Here is a 26,876-nt window from a genome sequence, read left to right as displayed (position 1 = left end):
CGGTCCAAGTCGCGAGCTGTGGATCTTCGTCCGACGACTACCAAAGGTCGAGGACGTTCAGGTAAGGCTCAAAAGTCTTCCTAGGTGCTTTCTATAAGCTTAAATAGTAGAAGGAACGGTTGAAATTGAGGGGAAAACGACCGTCGGAATCTGCAGATTTCATGAAGATTGTGGCTGGCAGTAGAGGATGCTAACGAGCTTGTTTTTGGTTAGATTTTGATCTATGATGTTAGTCTGGGTGGATTAGATTTGTTTAGGTAAAAAAAAAATTGTAGGTTTTTGGAATATTTTTGGTGTTTTCCGGCAGCTTACCGGCGCTTATTGCCGGGCCGACGAGGTACTGTTCTTCTTCTCAGGTGGAGAGTTGACAAGTCAACTCTCGTTGACAGTCAACTTTCCACGTGGCACCTACGTGCAGCAAATGTGTTGTACACGTGTGCGCCACGTCGGAAGTCATCTTTTAGTCTTTTTCAGTTCCTGTGTCTATCCCTATCACCCTATTCTCTCTCAATTGTCTACCCTTTATAGATTGGGGGGAGTACCTTCGCAGTAGCTTCCAACACTTAAGATTGACCTCCTCAAGTGTCAGATATGATTTTTTTATGAATTTCACACGGGGACTATTTACTTACCTAAAGTTAAAAAAACTTTCTGGCAATTTTAAACAATTTTTCACCAAAAAAAAAGTAAAAAGGATAATAAATCCATATCGATGGCCACAATTTTTCCATGTGGCATGATCTAGAATTTTCAAAAACAAACAAATAGATTTTTCTGATATAAAAATAGATTTTTCGAAATAAAATTGTGAACCAACAATCGAGGGCGGTGCCACTTGTCATGTTCTGATTTTTTCAAAATAAAAAATCGTATTTTGAAAATTTAATTGAATTTTTTGATCCAGCGGTTCGCGTTTGAACACATGGCCAATTAAGGGCATCCGATCGAAAATCAATGGGAAAATGGAAAATCATAAAAAAAAAAAATCAATTTTTTTTAAAGTTCAAATCAAAGAGCGTAAACTACGTCATTTTGATCGACCCAAACCCATATGGTCCAGGTCGGGCACCCGAGAAGCGCGCATCGGGTTGACTCGGTCCAAAAACATTTTGTAATAATAAAAAAATCCCAAAATAATAAAAAAAATTCACAAAACCAAAAAAATTCATATTAGAAAAATTCAGAAAAATTTCAAAAAATCATAAAAATGGGAAATTGCCACATTCAATTGGCTTGATCCATTTTTGTCGATTTTGGGTTCTCGAGCTTTGGAAATTGACTATTTCACCATTCTAGACATTCCCGTCTCAATCTTTCCCGAACTACCCCTAAACTTAAATGGACCATTCTCTAAGCCTATAAGACTATACTAGGCATGGAATGCGGCCAATTGTGTGATGATTTGATGCATTTTATCCGTACGTTATTGATTCATTGATATATGCACTTTTCATTATTAATTATGATTGTTAGGATAGACATTCCCATCCGCTTGAAACCTTTTGGATCATTAGAACTTACATCACCTTCCGACTTAGTTTAAAAAAACCACTCAACTTAGGTACGTAAAGGGCATCAATGACAATCTCGATGTAACTAAGTGCACGAATCCACTTATCTGGTTTTCGTAGAATTGAATGATATCTTCCAATCACTCAATAGGATTTCCGATCGTACATTCCAAAAAATAATTAGTGGCAACTTTGTAGGCATGTACACTATCCAAATGTCACGAAAGGGCATGATCCCCCATTGCAAAAGGGATCGATCCTCGTTTTAAAAAAATCCATTCCCGTCGCGATTTTGGGTACTAGGCCTTGGGAGGGGCCCGCGTCCCACGAGTTGGATGACAATGACCCATCAACCCCGAACCACAAATCGGACCTTCCGTCCGACGGGTTGCGACACCGCTTGTCTTAGGAGGAAGCTCAGAGAAAACAAAGCTTGTTTTGCCACCAAAATGAGCTTAGGCTCCTTTTTCCTCTTCTCGACATCGTGCGGGGTTTGAGGGAGACGAGCGAACGGCTATTCAACGGCCGTGGTGAGGCTGAGCAAGAGACAAGGGAAGCTCGTGGCATCGTCGGCCGAGCTTGGAAGGTCATCGGCGCAAGGTGAGAGCGAGAGAGAGTGTCAAGCGAGAGATAGGGCTCTTGGGGTAAAGGGAGAACCGAGTAGGTGAGGGGAGAAAATGGGAGGAGAGAGAAGATTGTGGGATTTTATAGGTGGGGTCTAGGCTAGGTCGGCTAAGTGGGGTTTCGTACTCAAATCACGAATCAAGCTTCGCCCCAGACTTATTTAATCTTGCACCAATTCATTGACCACAAACGGTTCGTTTAATAACACCACTTTCGACTTTAATTCTCATCCCACTTAAATCACCTCTCAAAGTTTATTAACTCCCCAAATTGTCCTATTCCGCTTGTGAATTTCCTTGACAGAACTCGAGTTGTTACATACACGGTTTGACTCGCATGTGCCGAGGGTAATTTGGGAAAATGTCAATCTTTTAGGGGCAAAAACTCACCATGTTGTAGAGCTTCTTGGTGATCGTCTTGGCCACCTCGCGCTGCATCAAGGTAAGGAGCACGGACTTGAGGGAGAACTAGGTCTGCGGGGTGAGGCAGAGTTAGATGTAGGAGTCGTCGCAGGTGAGGAGGTTGCGGAGGAGGATGGCAAACATGGCGCGGAGCTCGACATTGGGGAAGTTGTCGAGGAGGTGGGCGAGCTTGAGGTAGAGTGTAACGCCCCGCTTCCCTTACGAGCACGTACATCCATAACACGACGTTAGTACTATCCCAGGATACTCTTCATGTACGGCAAATGAAATGAAACTTACAAGCGAAAAGCGAAAGAAAATAAACCCAACTCCAGTCCATCGTCCCAATACATCCACTTAATGAGATGCGGGGAAACTAAAAGACTTTATCCATAAAAAAAATATAAATAAATAAATAAATAAATACAGGTCTATACAAACGATACAAAAAAAAATTAACAACATACACAACCGAGGTCAAGGAGACAAGACGGCAAACCAAAAATGAAACCACCAAGCCCTAACCTAACACTGTCTCCAACAAAAAGTAGCATCAAAGTCAACCAACAATGGAGACTCTAGAAATTACTAGTGTCCTCGGCTTGACTCGCGTCCTCGTCGGGATCATACTCAGAGAAAGACTCCAACCGCACTTCGATTGAATCCTCGTCCATCTCGTCATCCTCTGAATCCAAAATCAGTATTATTTCTATATTCTCCTCTCCCACCGGTTCTTTTTCAGGTATATTCCTTGAACCTACAGTGGACGCTTCAACTTCTATCTCATCCCTAGTAGGGTGGCACCAAAAAGGTACAACCCCTTCTGACACATCTTGGGGCCTTAACTGTCGAGATACAACCCCGTTTACTCTACGGAACCATACCTCAAACCTATGAGGCTTATAAGATACTTCAGGCTCATCTACCCAAACCACGGTCATCCTTCTAACATATACTACATCTCCTCCTTCAGGAAACTCCTCAATATACCTAGCCATTTCTTGGGGTTCGAACAGGCAACATCTTCAATTTCTAGGATCCGAAAAAGAAAGGTCCCACGACGGGGTGAGATTTACATCTCGGTAAGGCAAGTCCTATCCCTAGGTTAGACCGGCAGTTCATTCGAGTAAAAACAACATAAGCTCAATGTGCACAGTAACGTGATGCATACAACAACCATATAAAGTACATGTATAACGATAAGTATCAATTACTCAATCATGGCAATATATCTCATCAATTTACTTAAGACAGGTGCACATAACGAAACTAAGCCACGCCTTCCTTTCTTTCCACCTTCATTCGATTCAAGCCTGCGTGTGAAACGCCTTAGGCTAGGTCCGCGTACTTACGCATCAGACCGTGTCATTGATAAAACCCACGTAAAACGCCTCGGGTTTTCAAAATCATCTCGGGCCCGTGTCGATACATCATAATTTCCGTCCCGCGTCACTTACGCATCGGGACGTTGGCCATTTCCACCCCGCGTCTTTACACATCAGAGTACCACAATTTCTCAAGCATGCCAGCAATACATCATAATCATGACTTGAAGTTCAAATATAGCTCACACATAGAGCTAACAATAAAAAGCATGCGAGAACATAAATTTTCAACAAACAAGAGGCAATCAATACATATCAAGGCTATCCAATGAATCTTTAAGCAATTGGCACAACACAAGATCATATCTCAAACAACGTCACCGTAACTCACCAAAATTTGCATAATCCTCATTGTATTCACCCAATTGAGCCCAATCGTTCTAGCCAAGGTATAAGAACTTTCCTACCTTAAGCTTAATCAGCAAAACACTTCTTTCCTAGCCCTTAAACACCTCGGCTCCCACAATTTCAGAACAGGGCAGCAAGATCTTAGAGAAAATCAATCAATTCTTCAATATTCATTCGCCTAAACACCAAATCATCGATCATACACTTCCTCAACATATCACTCCACACCCTAACATGCCTCAAGGATCAAATTAAATCTCAATTCCAACACAAACAGCCCCCTCTAACTCAGTAAGAACATAACCGAAATAGGGTACCCCTGTTATGTTTCAATCCAGCTCAAACAGTCCACAACTCAACCAAATCCTTCAATTTATCCATCAATATCCTTGCTAACACCAAGTTCTATGTATTAAGGGGTCTCACCGAAAATTTTGGCTCGAGGCGACACCGGTTGGTCTTCGTTTGGCGCTAATTCCTTCTGATCCGCCATTAGACAGTTTCTACTCCTTTGAACACAACAGTGGTTCAAGGTCAAGATATCATTCATTTTCGTCCAAAAATTTACAGCAACATCATTTACATGTCTACTAAACATCACCAAAATTTGAGCTCAAAATTCGTCCGTTTGGTAGTCCAATAAAATACCAACAGCAGCCTACCTCCGGTTGAGTCAGTTTCCGGCAACTCGCGGGAGATTGGCCACCCTGAATTCCACAGTGGCTCAAATGGTGCACTTCCACTTGAAAAAGTTCGACAACAGGCTGATCTTCGTAGTGGTAGGTGGCTCACCGGCTGGTTGTCGACGGTTGAAAAGTTGGACGGCCAGGAAGTTGGCAAATAGAACTGGTCGGGCGGAAAGCTTTTTGTGCGTGAGGGAGTGAAGGAAGGAGAAAATGGAGGTGATGGTGGTGTTGTTCTGTTCTTGAACGTAAGTATCCTGAAGAAAGAAAGAGAAGATGGCTCATTCTCATCCCAAATTCTCTTAGGTGTCAAGTTCATTAATTGAGCACCATGGATTAATGACATTTGGCATTGTACACATAATATCACACTTTCCTTCCAATTTTGCCCCTCCAATTTCAGCTGATATAAAGGGAATAATCAAATGACAAGAATGCCCTTGTCCGATTAATAAAAATAGGGTTGAAGCTCCAAGGGTAAAATCGTCTTTCACACCCTTCGTTCGAAAATCTAATTTTTTTTCCATTTCTGAGATCCCATTTCGTGATCGATTTCTTGTCATCCATAATTTCAATTTATCTCGAACTAACGGGCGGCTTTTGCGGACATTACGCATATTGACTCTGTGATTCACATCACACTTAGGAAAATTCAAATCACGACTATCTTGGTTGTCATGAAATGGCAAGGGTCTATTACTAGCCCCGACAACAGTAATCGTCATAAATTGATATAGGGAAATTCGCAAATCATACATTAGTTATGCGGCATCACCCGCGTCCCAATCGTATAACACTAGCAATGAATCTCTTAATCGTTCTCAGATTAGCCTCGGCTCTAAATATTCCCTCAACGACCGTTATGGTCAAAATGCCGTTTTTGAATTGAATTTCCTAGGTCCACGTATCTCATCACACGTTAGCCTTTCCCCTTCGGTTAGTTAACTCGCGATTGATCAGATCCGAGCGAGACATAACTGAAATACTTCAATAGATATCTTCCAATCAAAGATCTCGAAATGACAGGAAAATCAGACTCACACAATTCTTCCCCCTGACAAAAATTTCATCCACGAAATTTAGTACACAACTACTATTCAAAGAAATGGGGGTATTGACGCCTCATTATCTCTTCGTTCTCCCATGTAGCGTCTTCCGTTCCATGGTGCTCCCAAACTACTTTAACTAGCGATATCGTCTTATTCCTCAAGACGTGATCCTTACGCTCTTCAATCCCGATGGGTCTTTCCACATACAAAACTTTATCGTCCGGTTCTATAGTCTCGTAATCCAGCATATGTGTCGGGTCCGACTCGTACTTTCTTAACATCGACACGTGAAATACATTATGCACTTGGGACAGATTCGGTGGTAAAGCAAGTTGATAAGCTAAAGTCTCAATCCGTTCCAAAAGTTCAAAATGGGCTATATATCTCGGACTCAGCTTTCCTTTTCTTCCGAACCGAGATATACCTCGCATCAGCGATACCCCGAGGAAGACGTGATCACCGGCTTGAAATTCCAAGGGCTTATATCGCTTGTCAAGATAACTCTTTTGACAACTTTGTGCAATTTTCAACCTATTTCTGATTACCTTTACCGCCTCGACAGATCGTTCTACCAATCCGGGTTCCGTGATGCTCCATTCTCCCACTTCGTCCCAACATAGAGGAGTTCCGCACGCTCCGCCATACAGTGCTTCAAATGGTGCAATTCCAATACTTTGCTGGTAACTGTTATTGTACGCGAACTCTACTAAATGCAATTGATTTTCCCATCCGCCTTTAAAATCTATGACGCACGCTCACAGCATGTCCTCAAGCGTTTGAATAGTCCTTTCCGATTGTCCGTCCGTCTGCAGATGATATGCCATACTAAACTGTAATCTAGTTCCCAAGGCGTCCCGAAGACTTTTCCAAAAGTTCGCCGTAAACTTAGGATCTCAATCCGAGGTAATTGTTATAGGCACACCATGCAACCGTACAATATACCGCATATACAACTCCACATATTTATCCATTGCAAAATCCGTGACATTCTGAATTCCAACCCCATTTCAAAGTTTATGAATAAAATGAGCATTGATGTATTTCAAGAATCTCACTCGGAATTGATCATTCTAGAGATGACCGACCGAAGGGGAATGGCTAAATAGGATAGTACGCAGACTAAAGAACTCGGCCGCGGACTAGTATCCCGACCATAAGGATTGTCGAGGGTACACTCTAGCCATTGCAAGTCGATCTAGGATTAGCATCACAACAATCTGCTAGCGTCGTGCAATTGGACCGCGGGTGATTCCGCTATACCATAGTATGATTTGCGGATGACCCCGAACCGATTCTCGACGATCGCGTCCCGCCAGGACTGACGGTTTCCCTCGCGATTACATGACAACCAGGATCGTCGTGGTATGAATAATTCTTAAATGTGATAAAAATCATGGGTCGATACACGTAGCTCCCGAGAGCCGCCCGTCGATCCGAGATGTACTGAAATTGCGATCGGCTAATTTTTAGCGCGAGGTGAACTTCAAAATCGGTGACCGGGTATTTGAGAATTCCAATGCAAATAAATTGGACTTCGCCTCACTGGAGTTAGTAAGGATTTTGTATCGTCGGTATGAGTTAGAAAAAGTGAAAATCAAACCACGAAGAGAGAAGTGCACTTCGGTCCCGAATTTCGTTCAGCATCTTGAGAAACCGCGAAGGAAAATTTTGGCCACTTCACCTAAACCCCCACTTCAACCGAAAATGTCAAGGAAATAAAGAGAGACAAAGGTTCTTGAAGGTTCAATTCCCAAAACCAATTAAAAACCTCAAAAACCCCATACCTACTTTTACTATTCATGTCATATACCAACCCCACTATCTTGTCATTCCCGAATGAGAGCTAATCACCTCAAATCACTCTCTCTCTCCTCTTTTATGGGCTGAAGCAAACTCTCCCTCACTTCTCCATTTTCATTTCTCCAACTCACTCAAAACTCTCTCTCAAGTTCTCTCATCTCTCTCCCTCTCACCCCTCTCTTTCGGTGACACCAAGGAGGAGCCGACGCCGTGAACCACCGTCACCTCTCCTTCCCTTCGTGACCGAGAGCCATCGGAGCCGCCGCCAGCACCGAACCATCTCTCTTTCTCTCTTTTGGATGCCGGTGCAGCAAATTAGGGAGAAGGGGCTGTTCCTGGGTTTTTGCTCCTCATTTGAAGGTAAGAGCTAGAGTCTTGACTCTTGACCGTAGGCTCCTAAGGTAGTTTAAGTGAGGTTCATGGGTGGATTTTTGGAGAGATTTCATGAGCTAAAGTTGGTGTTTTATGCTTGAAACCGGTAGAACTCCCTAGGTCAGAATCTGGTTGCGCCGAGTTGCAACTCTTTCATGGGATTCTTCTTCATCAAAAGGACTTGTAAGTGGCTCTAATCTTTCCTTAGGACTATGGGATACTAAGGGGCTTGGTAGCTTGTGGATTAGGTGGATTTATGGGCTGTTTGAGCGTGAAAATGGGGAGACCGGTTCTGGAAATTCTGACCTGCTGTTGATCCGAAAATTGGGTTGATAGATGAGCATGTTCTTGGTTGACTTGAGTGTTAAATGATGGTCTAAGATAAGGGTTATGGGCTGAGCATGCTAGATTCGGCCTTAGGTGTGAATTTGATGTGAGTTGTTGCATGTTGTGATCTTATTTGTTATTGCCGGAATTGTTGTGAAAATTATGGAAAATTTCTGAGTTGGGACCATGATATGTTCGGCCATGTGAGTGAAATGTGATGTTACATGTTGGAGTGCGTGCTGGATCGGTGGAAATTCGATTGGAACGAAATGAGGCTTTATGTGGCTTAGTTGGAGCCGAAGGGAAATTGGTGCGTATTAATTGCACGTTAGTATAATTTTAATTGTATGTTATTTATTTATTCCTATGATAGCATAAATATGGTCGTATGGCGTAGATTGAATTCTGTGGTAGCATAAATTGATTGTGTGGTCTGGATTAATCTATGGATTAGCATGAATTAATCGGGTGGTCCCTATTTATTAATTCTCTAACGTGAGCAAATCACGTGATCCCGATTTATTCTCGGAAAATATGAGGGTCGTATTCAATCAAGTCGTCCGAGGCCAAAATGAGCCGTATTTGTCCGATTGTCCGAGACCGAGAAGGTATGAAAGTCGTGTTCAATTAAGTCGTCCGAGACCAAAGTGAGTCGTGTTCGACTAATTGTCCGAGACTTAATCCGGTCGTGTTCCTATGTGTCTAAGACCGAGATTTATGGGTCGTATTCCTTTGTGTCTAAGACCCTGGTATATATATATATATATATATATATATATATATATATAGCCGTGTTCTATAAAGGTCCGAGGCTCAATGTTATGAACTTGTATGATGTCGGTGAAGTAACGTGGAATTTTTCGGAGTATTGAGAATATATTATTAAGCCTAATGCGTTATTACGCGGGCCAGATTATGGAAGTGTGTATTTTATGCCCGATGTATAGTTACGCGGGCTAGGTAACCGAGAGTATGTGTTATAAGCCTGAGGCGTTAAGACGCGAGCCTAAGAATGGATCGCTTGAAATTGATGCCACGTATGACCGATGAGTGCCGGTGCCTAAGTTTAAAGCTCTAGAGTATAGAAGTATTGATTGTTGGATTGATTTCATATTGATTTGGGCTGTCAGTGAGTGTTCGTTATCTGCCTAGTTTAATTAGCTCGGAGGTACCATACCCTAGGGTCGGCTTAGATACACCTTACTGGGATTTTATCTCACCCCTTTGTGGGACCCACTTTTCAAACCACCGATCCTAAGGATACCGATGCTTTTTGGACTGCCGAAGGATTTTGAGTCCGTAGTCACCGAATATCCAAAAGGTCCGGACCGGGTGTACTATAGGAGGGCTAACACTTTGTGGGTCGATGAGGGAGGTGAGAGTTGGATACCACACACCTTCTCGTCTTGGACGTACAAGGATGGGGACACGCTTTTTGGGCCATTGAGGGACCGTGTCATACCGGACGAGGTCCGATAGCCGCGGGATAGATGGAGGCCGTTGTTCCCGAGGATGAGCTCGCCGAGCCGGAGCTAGTAGCCAATTCGTAGCTTCCGGAGCCCGAGGACCCCGGTGAAGCCGGAGTGATCGTGGAGCCCGGGGATGTCGAGGACAACCCCATGGATACTTCTGAGTCCGAGCTAGAGTTGGAGTCCGAGGAGTCAGAGGCCGAGTATGCTTCACCTGCTGCTGAGTCCACAGATGGTGAGCCCGACCCTTAGGATAGCATCTTGGGTGTTTAGGTAGTAGTCAACCCTTTTGAGTTGTATTACCCTCGTCGAACCCCCTTTTTATGTGTAATGTTGCGTTACTGTGTTGTATGAATGATCGTGCTTTGTGAATCTCTTGTCTTCTCAAGTCATTCTGTTTAATTTATTGTTTGGGTGTTGCATCGCTTTCACATGTGCATACTGCGTCTCGTTGAAATTTCTCGTCGTATCAATCCCGGGAAATAAGCAAGTGAGGGATGTTGGCGTGCCAAAAGGACACGAGGCGTGACATCCCCGTGGAAGTGGTATCAGAGCAAGGTTAGCTCGATCCAGGACAATTGAGGTTTGGAGTAATAAGGAGGAATGACTTGGAGACGACCGGGTAGTGAGACCTTAGGAGATTCGCTAGAGTTAGGCGGGAGATGCATGACATATTGATTGGCGCTTGTGACTGGCATATTGGATTGGCATCACCCTTGGTGATTATAAAACTATAAGGGGCTTCGTACTTGGCATTAATTGCCATGTACAGTTTGTTAAGCATGTGGATGATTGTTGTGATTTTAACTTAGTCGCAGATGCGTCTGGACTTGAGGTAAGGGCCTGAACCCTGGATGTGAACCCCTTGGTTGTTTGATTGCTTGTCGTGTAAAGTGTGTATCTTGTTGTGGCTGTCACCGTGAGTTGTAACATAGACTTGTTAGGCTAGTTGTTAACTTAGGTCTCTAACTCTCGAGTGGGGTTATGGGTTGTTTAGGTGTTGTGAGGCTTAACTAAGATAAGCGACGTAACTAGAGGAACGAGGGGAGCTTCTAGCTCGAGAGCGCCTACGGTAAAGGACCTAAGAATTGATGGAGTTCTTAGGGCCCTAGAAGAAATTGGTAATCCGATGGGCGGACAGGCTCAAGAAAGAGCTGCTACCATTGCTCGGGCCACAGAAGTTGTTGTGGCCGCTGCCAATGTGGCAAATGGGAACAACCATGGAGGAGGAAATGGAAACGGGAATTGCCCAATGAGTCACTTGGTAGAGCAATTTCTGAAATTGAAGCCAACTCGGTTCAATGGTGCTGGAGATCCGGAGATGGCACCTCGTTGGATTGAGAAACTGGAGAAGGCCTTCGAGGTTCTAGGGTACACCGATGAAGAGAAGGTGACCCCGGCGGCCTACCAACTAGAGGGTACCACAGATGATTGGTGGAAGGCTACCAGAGGAAGAGTTTTTCCCGAGGGCACTACTCTCACTTGGACCGCCTTTACCGAGGCATTTAACGGGAAATATTTCTCGGAGACCGCTAAGGAGCGGAAGCTAGTAGAATTCCAACAACTTCGCGAGAACCAACTCATGGTCGATCGGTATAAGGCGAAGTTTGCTAGGCTGTCGAGGTACACGCCGAGGATGGTGGAGAACCCGATAGACAAGGCGCGAAGATTTCGAGATGGATTAAGGCCTAACCTTCGTAGTCGGATGATTGCGCTGAACCCGAGGACTTATGAAGAAATGTATGAAAGAGGTCAGATGATTGAAATAGACATGAAGGAAAGGGCTGCCACATCTGGTACGCGGTTTGCTCCTGTCAAGGATAATCGTCAAGTTAGCAAGAGGCCAATAGCGGGCAATGAACGTTTCATCCCTCCAATCTGGAAAAACATTGGGAAACCCATCCATCATACCAATTGGAATTGTCGCCCTGTGCGGCGAAGGCACGGGAATGGACCTTGCCCGAGTAGAACGGGCGTGTGCTTCAAGTGTGGCCAGCCGGGCCATCATGTAAGAAACTGCCCAAGCCAAGCTCCAGGACCGCGATCGCAAGGACAGCAACCCCAGTATGGATCGCTAGCGGGAGCTGCCCGCGAGAACAACTCGAATCGACCGCCAGCTCAAGGACAAGTGTACGCCGTGGCTTGTAAGGAGGCGGAGAATGCACCTGGTGTGGTCACGTGTACGGTTACATTATGCAATCATGCTGCCTATGCATTGTTTGACCTTGGAGCATCGTACTCATTTGTATCTGCTCGGTTGCTTTAATTGATCGAAATGGCATTGAAACCGTTGGATGTTGAGTTGCATGTAATTACCCTATTAAAGGATAGAGTATTGATTTCGTTAGGCTGCAAGGACTGTAAGATAGTTGTCGGGGGTATTGAGGAAAGGATAGACCCGGCCGTGCTAACTATGTTCGACTTTGATGTTATAATCGGAATGGATTGGTTAGGTAGACAAGGGGCCGTTATGGATTGTGGTAGCAAGACGATTAGGTTCAATCCAACAGGTCGCCCTAGATTCGAATTTGTAGGGAGTCGAGGAGGCACCTCGATTCCTTTTATCTCGTCACTCGATGTGACTAAGCTGTTGAACGGAGGATGTCAAGCCTATCTAGCTACCGTAGTGGACTCAACGGTCGAGGGACCAAGGCTGGAAGATATAGCAGTGGTGCGCGAGTTCCCCGACATCTTCCCTCGGGAATTGCCGGGATTGCCGCGGTAAAGAGAGATAGAGTTCGTGATCGAGTTAGCCCCGGGAACGAAACCGATCTCAAAAGCACCATATCGGATGTCCTTGTCGGAATTGAAGGAACTAAAGGTTCAAATGCAAGAGCTATTGGATAAGGGCTTTTTTCATCCAAGCGCGTCGCCATGGGGAGCGCCAAGATCGTTCGTAAGGAAGAAGGACGGGTCCTTACGCTTATGTATTAACTATAGGCAACCGAACCAGGTTACGGTTAAGAATAAGTACCCGTTGGCCAGAATAGATGACCTATTCGATCAACCGCAAGGAGCTGCAGTGTTCTCTAAGATAGACTTGAGAACTGGGTACCATCGGTTGAGGATAAAGAAGGAGGACATACCAAAAACGGCGTTTCGGACACGGTATGGTCACTACGAATTCACGGTTATGCCGTTTGGGTCGACCAACGCTCCAGCCGCTTTCATGGACTAATGCATATAGTGTTTAAGGGATATTTGGATCAATTCGTCATCGTCTTCATTCACAACATCCTAGTTTATTCGAAGAACTCCAAGGAACATGAGCAACATCTTAGCGTAGTTCTACGGACGTTAAGAGAGCACTCGCTTTACGCCAAGTTCGGTAAGTGCGAGTTTTGGCTCAACGAAGTGGCATTCCTCGGACACGTCATTTCGGGAAATGGGATTTCAGTAGACCCCGCAAAGATTGAATCGGTTATGAATTGGCCGAGGCCGACGTCGCTTATCGAAGTTCGAAGTTTCTTAGGACCGGCCGGCTATTATAGGAGATTTGTGGAGAAGTTCTTGTCAATAGCAACTCCATTGATGAAGGCGACCGGGAAGGATACGCGGTTTGAATGGACGGACAAGTGTGAAAGGAGCTTCCAAGAACTCAAGCGTAGATTGACGACCGCACCGGTATTGACGATTCCTTCCGGCCCGAGAGGCTACGAGATATTTAGCGACGCATCATTAAAAGGGTTAGGATGTGTTCGATGCAAGCATGGAAGAGTAGTTGCTTATGCATCGAGACAGTTAAGGCCTCATGAAATGAATTACCCGACGCATGATTTGGAGCTAGCAGCAATTGTATTCGCATTAAAAATTTGGAGGCATTACTTGTGTGGAGAGAGGTTCCAAATTTACACCGACCACCAAAGTCTAAAGTATTTGTTCTCCCAACGTGAATTGAATATGAGGCAACGCAAGTGGATGGAATTGTTTAAGGACTGCGATCGCGATCGCGACATTCTATACCACCCTGGGAAGGCGAATCAGGTTGCGGATGCGCTTAGTAGGAAGTCAAGCATAGCGCACTTGATAGTCAAAGAGTGGACCCCGTTGGAAGGAATGAGAGATTCCGAATTTAAGCTTAAAGTGTGCCAACTATCCAGTTTGATGGCCACGCCGAGAGTGGAACCGGAGATTCGAGAAAGAGTTAAGACCTTGCAATCTACGGACGATGAAGTTCGGAAAATCCTGGAGATGGATAAGGAGAAAAGGAAGCCTGATTTCCAAGTGTCGGAGGACGAGACCACGATGTTTCGCGGAAGGCAGTGTGTACCCAAAGATGAGGAATTAAGGGAAAGGATCCCGTCAGAAGCCCACATAAGTAATTACAGTATCCATCCGGGTAGCACAAAGATGTACCAAAATTTACGACAGCATTATTGGTGGAATGGGATAAAAGTGGATGTCGCGAAGCACGTGGCAAAATGTCCGACGTGCTAGTAAGTGAAGGCACAGCATTGTAAACCAGGAGGCCTACTCAACCATTAGAGATTCCCGAGTGGAAATGGGAACACATTACGATGGATTTTGTTATGGCCTTACCGAGGAGTCAAAGGGGACATGACTCCATATGGGTAATCGTGGATCGATTGACCAAGTCAACGCATTTCTTGGCGGTACGAAAGGACTTCTCCATGGATAGATACACCGAATTGTATATGCGACAAATCGTTCGACTACATGGAGTCCCAGTGACAATCACATCAGACAGAGACCCCAAGTTTACAGCGTCATTCTGGAAAAGCCTACGGGAGGCGATGGGGACAAAGTCATAGTGCAGTACCGCCTACCATCCCCGGACGGACGAACAATCCGAGAGGACTATTCGGACATTGGAAGACATGTTACGGGCGTGCGTCTTAGATTTCAAAGGAGGTTGGGAGGAACAATTGCACCTTGTGGAGTTCGCTTATAATAACAGTTATCGCCAGAGTATTGGGATGGCACCATTCAAAGTGCCATATGGCGGAGCGTGCAGAATGCCAATATGTTGGGATGAAGTCGGTGAGAGGAGTATAACGGGTCCGGAGTTGGTAGAGCAATCGGTTGAGGCAGTGAAGGTGATTAGAGAAAGACTTAAGACTGCCCAAAGTCGCTAGAAAAGCTACGCGGACAAACGGCGTAAGCCTTTGGAATTCCAAGTGGAAGACCATGTATTTCTCAAGGTATCCCCGATGTGAGGACTACCTCGCTTTGGAAAGAAAGGGAAACCGAGCTCGAGATATGTGGGACCTTTTGAGATACTGGAGCGGATTGGAACCCCGGCCTATCGACTTGCCTTGCCGCCAAACCCGGCGCAAGTCCACAATGTCTTTCACGTATCAATGTTGCGGAAGTACGAACCAGATCCGACTCATGTCTTGGATTATGAAGCCATAGAAGTGGACAACCGAATGACGTACGTGGAAAGGCCGGTTAGGATTGAGGACGGGAAGGAGCAGGTCCCGAGGAACAAGATGATTCCGTCAATGAAGGTAATCCGGGAACACCACGGAACGTAAGGAGCCACACGGGAAAGTGAGGAAGCAATGAGGCGTCAACACCCCCACCTATTCGAGTAGTTAAGTTTTGTAAATTTCGAGGACGAAATTTCCGTAAGAGGGGAAGAGTTGTGACATTCCGAATTCCGACCCCATTTTGAAGTTTTTGAATAAAATGAGCATCGATATATTTCAGTAATCTCGCTCGGAATTGATCACTCTAGAGACGACTAACCGAAGGGGAATGGCTAAATAGGATAGTACGCGGACTAAAGAACTCGGCCGCGAACTAGTATCATCACCATAAGAATCGTCAAGGATACACTCTAGCCATTGCAGGTCGATCTAGGATTAGTATCAGAACAATCCGCTAGCGTCGTGCAATTGGACCGCGGGTGATTTCGCTATACCATAGCATGATTTGCGGATGACCCCGAACCGATTCCCGACGATCACGTCATGCCGGAACCGACGGTTTCCCTTGCGATTACATGACAATCGGGATCGCCGTGATCCGAATAATTCTTAAACGTGATAAAAATCATGGGTCGATACACGTAGCTCCTAAGAGCCGCCCGTCGATCCGAGATGTACTGAAATTGCGATCGGCTAATTTTTAGCGCGAAGTGAACTTCAAAATCGGCGGCCGGGTATTTAAGAATTCCAATGCAAATAAATTGGACATCGAGCTCACCGGAGTTAATAAGGATTTTATTCGCAAGGTATGAGTCGAAAAAGTGAAAATCAACCCGCGAAGAGAGAAGTGCACTTCGGTCTCGAATTTCATTCAGCATCTTGAGAAACCGCGAAGGAAAATTTCGGCCACTTCACCTAAACCCCCACTTCAGCCGAAAATGTCAAGGAAATGAAGAGAGAAAAGTGTTCTTGAAGGTTCAATTCCCAAAGCCAATTAAAACCCCCAAAAACCCCATACCTACGTCTACTATTCATGTCATATACCAACCCCACTATCTTGTCACTCTTCAATGAGAGCTAGTCGCCTCAAATCACTCCCTCTCTCCTCTCTTATGGGCTGAAGTAAACTCTCCCTCACTTCTCCATTTTCATTTCTCCATCTCACTCAAAACTCTCTCTCAAGTTCTCTCATCTCTCTCCCTCTCACCCCTCTCTTTCGGTGACGCCAAGGAGGAGTCGACGCCATGAACCACCGCCACCTCTCCTTCCCTTAGTGACCGAGAGCCACCGGAGCCGCCGCCGCCACCGAACCATCTCTCTTTCTCTCTTTTGGACGCCAGTGCAGCAAATTAGGGAGAAGGGGCTGTTCTCGGGTTTTTGCTCCTCATTTGAAGGTAAGAGCTAGAGTCTTGACTGTAGGCTCCTAAGGTAGTTTAAGTGAGGTTCATGGGTGGATTTTTGGAGAGATTTCATGAGCTAAAGTTGGTGTTTTATGCTTGAAACCGGTGGAACTCCCTAGGTCAGAATATGGTCGCGCCGAGTTGCAGCTCTTTCGTGGGATTCTTCTTCATCAAAAGGACTTGTAAGTGGCTCTAATCCTTCCTTAGGACTGTGGGATACTAAGGGGCTTGGTAGCTTGTGGATTAGGTGGATTTATGAGCTGTTTAGGCGTGAAAATGGGGAGACCGGTTCGGGAAATTCTAACCTGCTGTTGATCCAAAAATTGGGTTGATATATGAGCATGTTCTTGGTTGACTCGGGTGTTAAATGATGGTCTAAGATGAGGGTTATAGGCTGAGCATGCTAGATTCGACCTTAGGTGTGAATTGGATGTGAGTTGTTGCATATTGTGATCTTGTTTGTTATTGCCTGAATTGTTGTGAAAATTATGGAAAATTTCTGAGTTGGGACCATGATATATTCGGCCATGTGAGTGAAATGTGATGTTACATGTTGGAGTGCGTCTTGGACCGGTGGAAATTCGATTGGAACGAAATGAGGCTTTATGCGGCTTAGTTAGAGCCGAAGGGAAATTGGTGCGTATTAATTGCACGTTAGTATAGTTTTAATCGTATGTTATTTATTTATTCCTATGATAGCATAAATATGGTTGTATGGCGTAGATTGAATTCCGTGGTAGCATAAATTGATCGTGTGGTCCGGATTAATCTATGGATTAGCATGAATTAATCGGGTAGTCCCTATTTATTAATTCTCTAACGTGAGCAAATCACGTGATCCCGATTTATTCTCGGAAAATATGAGGGTCGTATTCAATCAAGTCATCCGAGGCCAAAGTGAGCCGTATTTGTCTGATTGTCCGAGACCGAGAAGGTATGAAAGTCGTGTTCAATTAAGTCGTCCGAGACCAAAGTGAGTCGTGTTCGACTAATTGTTTCAGACTTAATCCGGTCGTGTTCCTATGTGTCCGAGACCGAGATTTATGGGTCGTATTCCTTTGTGTTCGAGACCCTGGTATATATATATATATATATATAGCCGTGTTCTATAAAGGTCCGAGGCTCAATGTTATAAACTTGTATGATGTCGATGGAGTAACATGGAATTTTTTGGAGTACCGAGAATATATTATTAAGCCCGATGCGTTATTACGCGGGCCAGATTATGGAAGTGTGTATTTTAAGCATGATGCGTAGTTACGCGGGCTAGGTGACCGAGAGTGTGTGTTATAAGCCCGAGGCGTTGAGACGCGGGCCTAAGAATGGACTACTTGAAATTGATGCCACGTATGACCGATGAGTGCTAGTGCATAAGTCTAAAGCTCTAGAGTATGGAAGTGTTGACTATTGGATTGATTTCATATTGATTTGGACTGTTTGTGAGTGTTGGCTATCTGTCTAGTTTAATTAGCTCGGAGGTACCATACCCTAGGGTCGGCTTAGATACACCTTACTGGGATTTTATCTCACCCCTTTGTGGGACCCACTTTTCGGACCACCGACCCCGAGGATGCCAACGCTTTTTGGACTGCCGAAGGATTTTGAGTCTGTAGTCACCAAATATCCAAGAGGTCCCGACCAGGTGTACTATAGGAGGGCTAATACTTTGTGGGTCGATGAGGGAGGTGAGAGTTGGATACCGCACACCTTCTCGTCTTGGACGTACAAGGATGGAGATACGCTTTTTAGGCCATTGAGGGACTGCGTCATACCGGACGAGGTGCTGATAGCTGCAGCACAGATGGAGGCCATTGTTCCCAAGGATGAGCCCACCGAGCCGGAGCTAGTAGTCGAGTCGGAGCTTCCGGAGCCCGAGGACCCTAGTGAAGCCGGAGTGATCGTAGAGCCGAGGGATGTTGAGGACGACCTCATGGATACTTCTGAGTCCGAGCTAGAGTTGGAGTCCGAGGAGTCAGAGGCCGAGTACGCTTCACTGGCTGCTGAGTCCACGGATGGCGAGCTCGACCCTTAGGATAGCATCTTGGGTGTTTAGGTAGTAGTTACCCCTTTTGAGTTGTATTACCCTCATCGAACCCCCTTTTTATGTGTAATGTTACGTTATCGTGTTGTATGAATGATAGTTCTTTGTGAATCTCTTGTCTTCCGAAATCATTCTGTTTAATTTATTGTTTGGGTGTTGCATCGCTTCCGCATGTGCATACTGCGTCGCGTTGAAATTTCTCGCTGTGTCGATCCCGGGAAATAAGCGAGTGAGGGATGTTAGCGTGCCAAAAGGACACGAGGCGTAACAAAATCCTTCCTTCTTGGAATGAAGTGCGCAGACTTCGTCAATCAGTCCACGACCACCCAAATCGAATCATGTCCTCTTTGACTCTGCAGTAATCCCATAACAAAATCCATTGTTAGGTGTTCCCATTTCCACACCGAAATCTCCAAAGGTTGTAATAATCCAACAGGCTTACAATGTTGCGCTTTTACTTGCTGGCAAGTTAAACACTTTGCCACATGTTTGGCTACGTCCACCTTCATACCGCTCCACCAATAATGCCGACGCAAATTCCGATACATCTTCGTGCTTCCCGGGTGAATGCCGTAGTTACTCCGGTGAGCTTCTGACAATATTCTTTCCTTGAGCTCTTCATCCTTAGGGACACATAAACGTCCGCGAAATTCTAATATTCCATCCTTAGTCACTTGGAAATCATCTTTCCTCTTCGTTGCATCCAAACTAAGAATTTTCCGAACTTCCGAGTCTGTGGACCGTAGAACTTTTATTCTTTCTTGAACTTATGATTCAACTCTCAAAGTCATTATTAAGCTCGTTAGCCGACTTACTTCTAATTTAAACTCAGAGTCCCTCAATCCTTCCATTATCGACCATCCTCCGACCATTAAATGTGCCATACTAGACTTTCGATCGAGTACATCAGCAACTCTATTCGCCTTCCCATGATGGTACAAGATGTCGCAATCATAGTCTTTGAGTAATTCCATCCATTGACGCTGTCTCATATTTAATTCTTTTTTAGAGAACAAATATTTCAAACTCTGGTGATCCGTATAAATTTGAAAATTTTCGCCACATAAGTATTGCCTCCCGATCTTCAAGGTGAAAATAATTGCAGCTAACTCCAAATCATGCGTCAGATAATTTAACTCGTGAGGCCTTAGTTGTCGCAAAGCATAAGCTACTACCTTTCCGTGCTACATTAGTACACATCCCAATCCTTTCAATGACGCGTCACTATAAATCTCAAAGCCTCCCGGCCCATAAGGTATTGTGAGAACTAGCACAATCGTCAAACGATGCTTAAGCTCGCGAAAACTTCGCTTGCATTTATCCGTCCATTCGAATCGCGTAAGCTTCTTAGTCAACTGCGTCAATGGCATAGCTATAGATGAAAACTTTTCCACGAAGCGCCTATAATATCCAGCCAATCCCAAGAAACTTCAAACCTCGGTAATTGTCGTTGGTCGAGGCCAATTGATCACCGCCTCGATTTTCGCAAGGTCCACGGAGATTCCTTCTCCGGATATTATGTGTCCGAGAAATGCCACTTTGTTCAACCAAAACTCGCATTTACTAAACTTGGCATAGAGCAAGTGTTCCCTCAAGGTCTGCAAAACAATTCTTAGGTGCTTTTCATGTTCTTCGTTACTTCTTGAGTAGATTAGAATATCATCAATAAACACTATAACGAAACGATCGAGGTATTCCTTAAACACTCGATGCATCATAACCATAAATGCAGCTGGGGCATTAGTCAATTCGAAAGACATCATCGTAAACTCATAATGCCCATATCTCGTCCCGAAAGTCGTTTTCGGAATATCCTCTTATTTAATCTTCAACTGATGATATCCCGTTCTCAAGTCTATTTTGGAGAACACCGAAGTTCCCTACAGGTGATCAAATAGATCATCGATCCTTGGTAATGGATATTTATTCTTAACAATCACTTGATTCAACCGCCTGTAATCTATACACAGATGTAAGGATCCATCCTTTTTCCGCACGAATAACACTAGTGCTCCCCATGGGGATGCACTAGGCCTAATGAATCCTTTGTCAAGCGCCTCTGCAGCTTGTACTTTCAACTTCGATAACGCCATCCCGTAAGGCGCCTTCGATATTAGCTCCGTCCCGGGGGCTAGCTCAATTACAAACTCAATCTCATGCTCGGGTGGTAATCCCGGCAATTATTGAGGAAAAACATCGGGAAAATCTCGCTCCATAGTTATATTTTCCAATTTCGGTTCCTCGACCGTCGTATCAACTGCCGTAGCCAAATAAGCTTGGCATCCCTCACCTAACATCTTTATCACTTCGAGCGACGAAACCAAAGGAATGGAACTCCCTCCACGACTTCGCTTAAACTCATAGCTAGGGCAACCTTCCGGATAAAAACGAATTACTCTTTCACCACAACCGAATACAGCTTTTTGTCTATTCAACCAATCCATTCTAACGATCACATCAAAGTCATATATAGGTAATACCGCCAAGTCTATCCTTTCCTCCCTACCATCAATAACTATCTTACAATTCGTGCAACCTAATGAAACTATCTCTTTATCCTTTAACGGAGTAGTAACATGCAAAGTCACATTCAAAGACTTCAAATCCAATCCGACCATATCAAGAAATCGAGCGGACACAAAGGAGTGTGAAGCCCCACAATCAAATAACGCATAAGCAACTTGGTTACATAAATAAACCATACCTATGCCACTCTAGGGGTATTCTCCGCCTCACCTCGAGCTATAGCATAAACTTGTCCCTAAGCCGGCCGTCGAACTACTTCATTCTGCGGGGTAGCAGCTAAAGGTCTTGTCTGTGGCCTTGGTCCTTAGGGTCTAGCCATTTGAGCTTGGTTGGGGCAAAATCTCATTTGATGGCCGACTTGCCCACACTTAAAGCACGCGCCCATCCTAATCGTGCAAGGTCCGTTTCCATGCCTTCTTCCGCACAAGCGACAATTCAAGCTTGATTGAAGCGGCGGTTTGCCAATATTTCTCCTCACAAGCGAAACAAATTGCCTAGGATTAGTCATTGGTCTCTTACCCCACTGGCGATTGTCTCGCGGTACAGGGAACCGCGATCCTAATATAGTTGACCTCTCTCTCATATCTCGTTCTATCATCTGGCCCCGTTCGTAAACTTCCTTATAAGTAAGTTCTCGGATTCATCGCTATCATCCGACTACGAAGTTCGAGCCGTAACCTATCTCGAAACCTCCCCATCTTTTCTAGAGGATCCTCCACATAACGTGGTGCATACATAGACAGCCTTGCAAATTCTGCTTCATATTGATCAACAATCAAATGACCTTGACGTAAGTTCTAGAACTCCACCAACTTACTTTCTCACGCAGTCTTCGAGAAATACTTATCATTGAAGACCTCCGTGAACGTAGTCCAACTCAAAGCAGTGCCTTCGGGAAAGACTCCGTCTTTCGTGGCCTTCCACCAATCATTTGCCGTACTATCCAGTTGATACACTGCTAGAAGCACTTTCTCCTCATCCGTACATCTCAGGACTCCAAAAATTTTCTCGAGCTTCTCTATCCATCCGGGCACTAACTCGGGGTCACCAATTCCATTAAACTTGGGTGGTCTCAACTTCATAAATTGTTCCACTAATTGGCTCATGTCTCGAGGTGTAATGACATTACCTAGTATATTGCCAACTCCCACACTTTGACCAACATTTACATTAACTTGTGTTAGAGATGGCCGGTTCCGTGGAGCCGGCCGATGAATATCCCGGTTCCGGGCCGATTCATTCTGGTTCCTTTTTAATTTTTAATTTTTAAAATAATAAATAATAAAATAAACATAATAAATTATAAATTATAAAATATAATCAAATTGTACATTGTAATAAAATGTGGGGAAAAAAAAGAGAGAGAAGGAATGGGCTTGAACTTAATGAATTATCATTAAACGCCTACATATTTTCTTGGGGTAGAAGAATCAAAGCCCATGTAGTTCTTTTACCTTTGATAACCCCAACTTACCTCATCGTCAATCGTTGCTACCCGTTATAGTACTCGTGGCGATGGTATCTCCACAATCTTCGCTAAAAAATTCATGTTCTCGATCCAGCTCTTGATATCGAAATTTCACCATCGTCCAATCGTCGACACAAGCTTGAGCTTCCACGGACTTCGAGCTTAATCTTGAACGGCGAGAATCCAAAACTAATGCTCCAGCGCTAAATGTTTGTTCAACTGCAACCGTTGAAGAAAGGGTTGCTAATATCTAGCGAGCGATAAGGACGAGAACCGAGTAATCAATTTGCTGACTCTTCCACCACTTTAGGATTTCGAAATCTGTACTATGTTCCGCATCACGAAACTCAAATTAAGTGGTTAAATATTTTTCTAATTCAGAAATACTACATGTTGCCCCTTTTTTTTTTTTTTGCCTACTCTTGAGCATGTTATACCCTTTACTAAGTAAACTACCACCTTCGCTATGTGAGGCGGTAGATTGTAAAGATCCGTAATCACTTAAACCATATCTACTACAAAATTCTCCATATAATACTACTATAGATTCTCTAACATCTCCTTGTATATCCGAAATATCTATTAAATCTTCGAAATGTAAACAAGCATGATAATACACATTCAAATAATCTAGTAAATCGTCTAATTTACTACGTGGATCAAAAACAATACCAACTAAATAGACAAGAGGAATTTGCAAATAATAATGCAACCATTTTTCTCGCATTACTAAAATAGTTCAAGCTAATTCAGTATCATTTTCATATTCACTAAAAACACTATCAATATTAATACACTCTATTAAAAATAAATGCGTAGTAGGATAATAAATACCAAATAAAGTCTTAGTCGCATCATTAAAAATTTTCAAAAAATCTAAAAAAATTTTGCAAACGTCCCAATGTTGCGGAAGTAAAGTAATTTTGGGAATATTTTGTTAAATAAACATACATAATAAATCTTTGTAATCAAAAGTTTGCCAAAGCAACTCGTACGTAGAATTCCAACAAGTCGGAATATCTTTTAGAAATCTTCTTGCCCTTCTCCCATGTTGTTTACAAAATTTTTCCCGTGATTTCATAAAATAGGGACGACTCCATAAAAATTTAATTGCACCCTTTTTGGGGCAAGAGAAGTGTCAAAAGTTTGTAAACCATCTTGTACACATAAATTTAAAATATGACAAGCACATCTAATGTGAAAAAATTGTCCGTCAAAAGTGCATTTGCAAATATTTTCTAATTCGGGAATAGAAGCGGTATTTGCGGCGGCATTATCAAAACCAATTGAAAATACTTTATTTATCAAATTATATTCTTCTAAAACTTGGCTAATTATTCTATAAATATTATGAGCCGAATGTCTTTCATCAAAAACTCCAAATGCAATAAGTCTTTTTTGAATGGTCCAATTGTCACCTATCCAATGACACATGACACCCATATAAGAATGAATTTGCCAAGGATCACTCCAAATATCGCTACCTATATGCACACGTTCATTGAATTCAGCAAAAAAATTTGCTAAAGATTTTTTTCCTTTTTTATAAAGATGAAAAACTTCGCGTTTAAGAGTATTTTTTGGAATAGTCGGTGCTTGCGGAACCAACGCAGTATTTATCAAATATTTCATATTAAAATTTTCACCAGTATTAAACAGAGCATGATCAAGGGCAACATATTCAGCTAATGTTTATTTATAAAGTGCATCATTGTAACGGAATATAGGATGAGGATTAGAAGTGGCGTACTAGGAAATTTGTTGTTGCATATTGTCGATCCCCGCTTGCGTTAAATGTTTTTTCGTCGGATGCCGACGGAATGTTCCGTAGCTGTCTCCTTTCGTAAATTTATATGTTTGCGAACAATATTTACATTTTATATTATACTTACCTTCGCCTTCATCACGTACCTTGTCGAAGTGTAGCCACAAGTTGGATGTATTATCTCGGCCCTTCCGTTCCGACTCATTTGCCGTTGACGTTTCTTCGACACTAGTGGGAGGATGAAGACTTTCTTGTGTTGAGATGTGCTCGACGTTCGGAATCGGGACATAATTGATATTATCGTCGTTGTCTTCCCAACATGCATACTCATGAGGATCATATTCAGGAATAGGATTCTCGGAATCTCCTATAGTCATCTTGCCCTTGTCAGCATTTCTGCTTCCACTTGCCATTTTTGAGAGAATTGATCAGAAATCCGATTGAGAGAATTGAACGAATTGAGAGAATTTGAGCAAATTGAGAGGATTTGAGAGAATTTAGGAGAATTGTTGAAAGGATTTGTGAAAAAAATGAAAGGGAGAGGATATGTATTTATAGACAAGAATTAAAAATTTCATCATTTTTCTTTTATTAAGGCAACGGCCAATTTGGCCGTTGCATCACTTGCATGTGCAACGGCTCTTTAGGCCAAATGGCCCAAAGAGCAGTTGTGGCCCGCGCGAAGGGGTGAGGGGGAGAGGGCAAAGAGTTGTTGGGCTCTTTGCCCTACCCCCACAATTTATTATTATTTTTTTATAATACTAAATGACGGGTCGGAACCGGCCCTTGAGGGCCGGTTCCGATTCTAGGCCCACGGTTCCAAATGGCCACTTCTAACTTGTGTATTACTAGCTCATGCGCCCTGGCCATTGCTACCACTACCACCGCCCTCCGTATTAGTACCCATCGTTGCATTCACCGCAGTTAAGGCAACGCCCACCGCTTGAGTTATGGCAGCATCCCTATCCCGAGCCTGTCATCACAATCGATTTCCAATCCATTCCAAGACTCTTAATACATCGCTCATTCCAGGATTCTCCGCCGCAAGTGGCCTTGAGCTAGAAACCCTAACACTGGGTCTTCTGCGTCTCACACGTCGATCACTCATCCTTAAACTCCATGTAACACTTTAATTCCACCACGAAATTAAAAATTAATTCAACCATTCCAACCTCGGGATTCCATGCCACACAACTAGCAGCATCACTTCAAAGCAAATATTCCCAGACAATCTCAAAAGTACAACATTCCAGGATACACAATCACGTTTCGAACCTATTGGAACAATCAATGCGTCATCAAGTAAGCATTCACATTCAATGCACATGCTCAATACGAAGCTTGGTTGATTCAATCATCATAACAATGCCACTTTCATTATGCCAAACACATGTGCCACTCATATGCCATACATTACCTAACTTACTCTGGTGAACGCTTCCTACGGTCTCGCTACCCGATCACCCCGGATCTCATTCCTCCTTATTACTCCGATCCTCAATCAACTTGGATCGAGCAAACCTTGCTCTGATACCACTTAACTAGGATGTAACGCCCCACTTCCCTTACGAGCACGTACATCCATAACACGACGTAAGTACTATCCCAGGATACTCTTCATGTGCGGAGAATGAAATGAAACTTGCAAGCGAAAAGCAAAAGAAAATAAACCCAACTCCAGTCTATCGTCTCAATACATCCACTTAATGAGATGCAGGGAAACTAAAAGAATTTATCCATAAAAAAAATACAAATAAATAAATAAATACATGTCCGTACAAACGATACAAAAAAAAAAACTAACAATATACACAACCGAGGTCAAGGAGACAAGACGGCAAACCAAAAATGAAACCACCAAACCCTAACCTAACACCGTCTCCAACAAAAAGTAACATCAAAGTCAACCAACAACGGAGACTCTAGAAAGTACTAGTGTCTTCAGGTTGACTCGCGTCAAGATCATACTCAGAGAAAGACTCCAACCGCACTTCGATTGAATCCTCGTCCATCTCGTCATCCTTTGAATCCGAAATCTCTATTATTTCTATATTCTCCTCTCCCATTGGTTCTTTTTCAGGTATATTCCTTGAACCTACAGTGGACGCTTCAACTTCTATCTCATCCCTAGTAGGGTGACACCAAGAAAGTACAACCCCTTCTGACACATCTTGGGGCCTTAACTGCTCAGATACGACCCTGTTTACTCTACGGAACCATGCCTCGAACCTATGAGGCTTATAAGATGCTTCGTGCTCGTCTACCCAAACCACGGTTGTCCTTCTAACATATACTACATCTTCTCCTTCAGGAA

At 43.7% G+C, this 26,876-nt stretch overlaps 1 protein-coding gene across 2 annotated transcripts in view; it reads left to right on the top strand.

Annotated features, from left to right (window-relative positions):
- LOC115730703 (U3 small nucleolar RNA-associated protein 25-like) overlaps positions 1-26,876 on the top strand; it is a 321,158-nt gene that overhangs the window by 156,405 nt on the left and 137,877 nt on the right. The gene's annotated exons all lie outside the window — the stretch shown is intronic.

Source organism: Rhodamnia argentea, chromosome 4, assembly GCF_020921035.1.
Source record: "Rhodamnia argentea isolate NSW1041297 chromosome 4, ASM2092103v1, whole genome shotgun sequence".
Lineage (NCBI taxonomy): Eukaryota > Viridiplantae > Streptophyta > Magnoliopsida > Myrtales > Myrtaceae > Rhodamnia > Rhodamnia argentea.
This window is presented reverse-complemented; position numbering and strand designations above follow the sequence as displayed.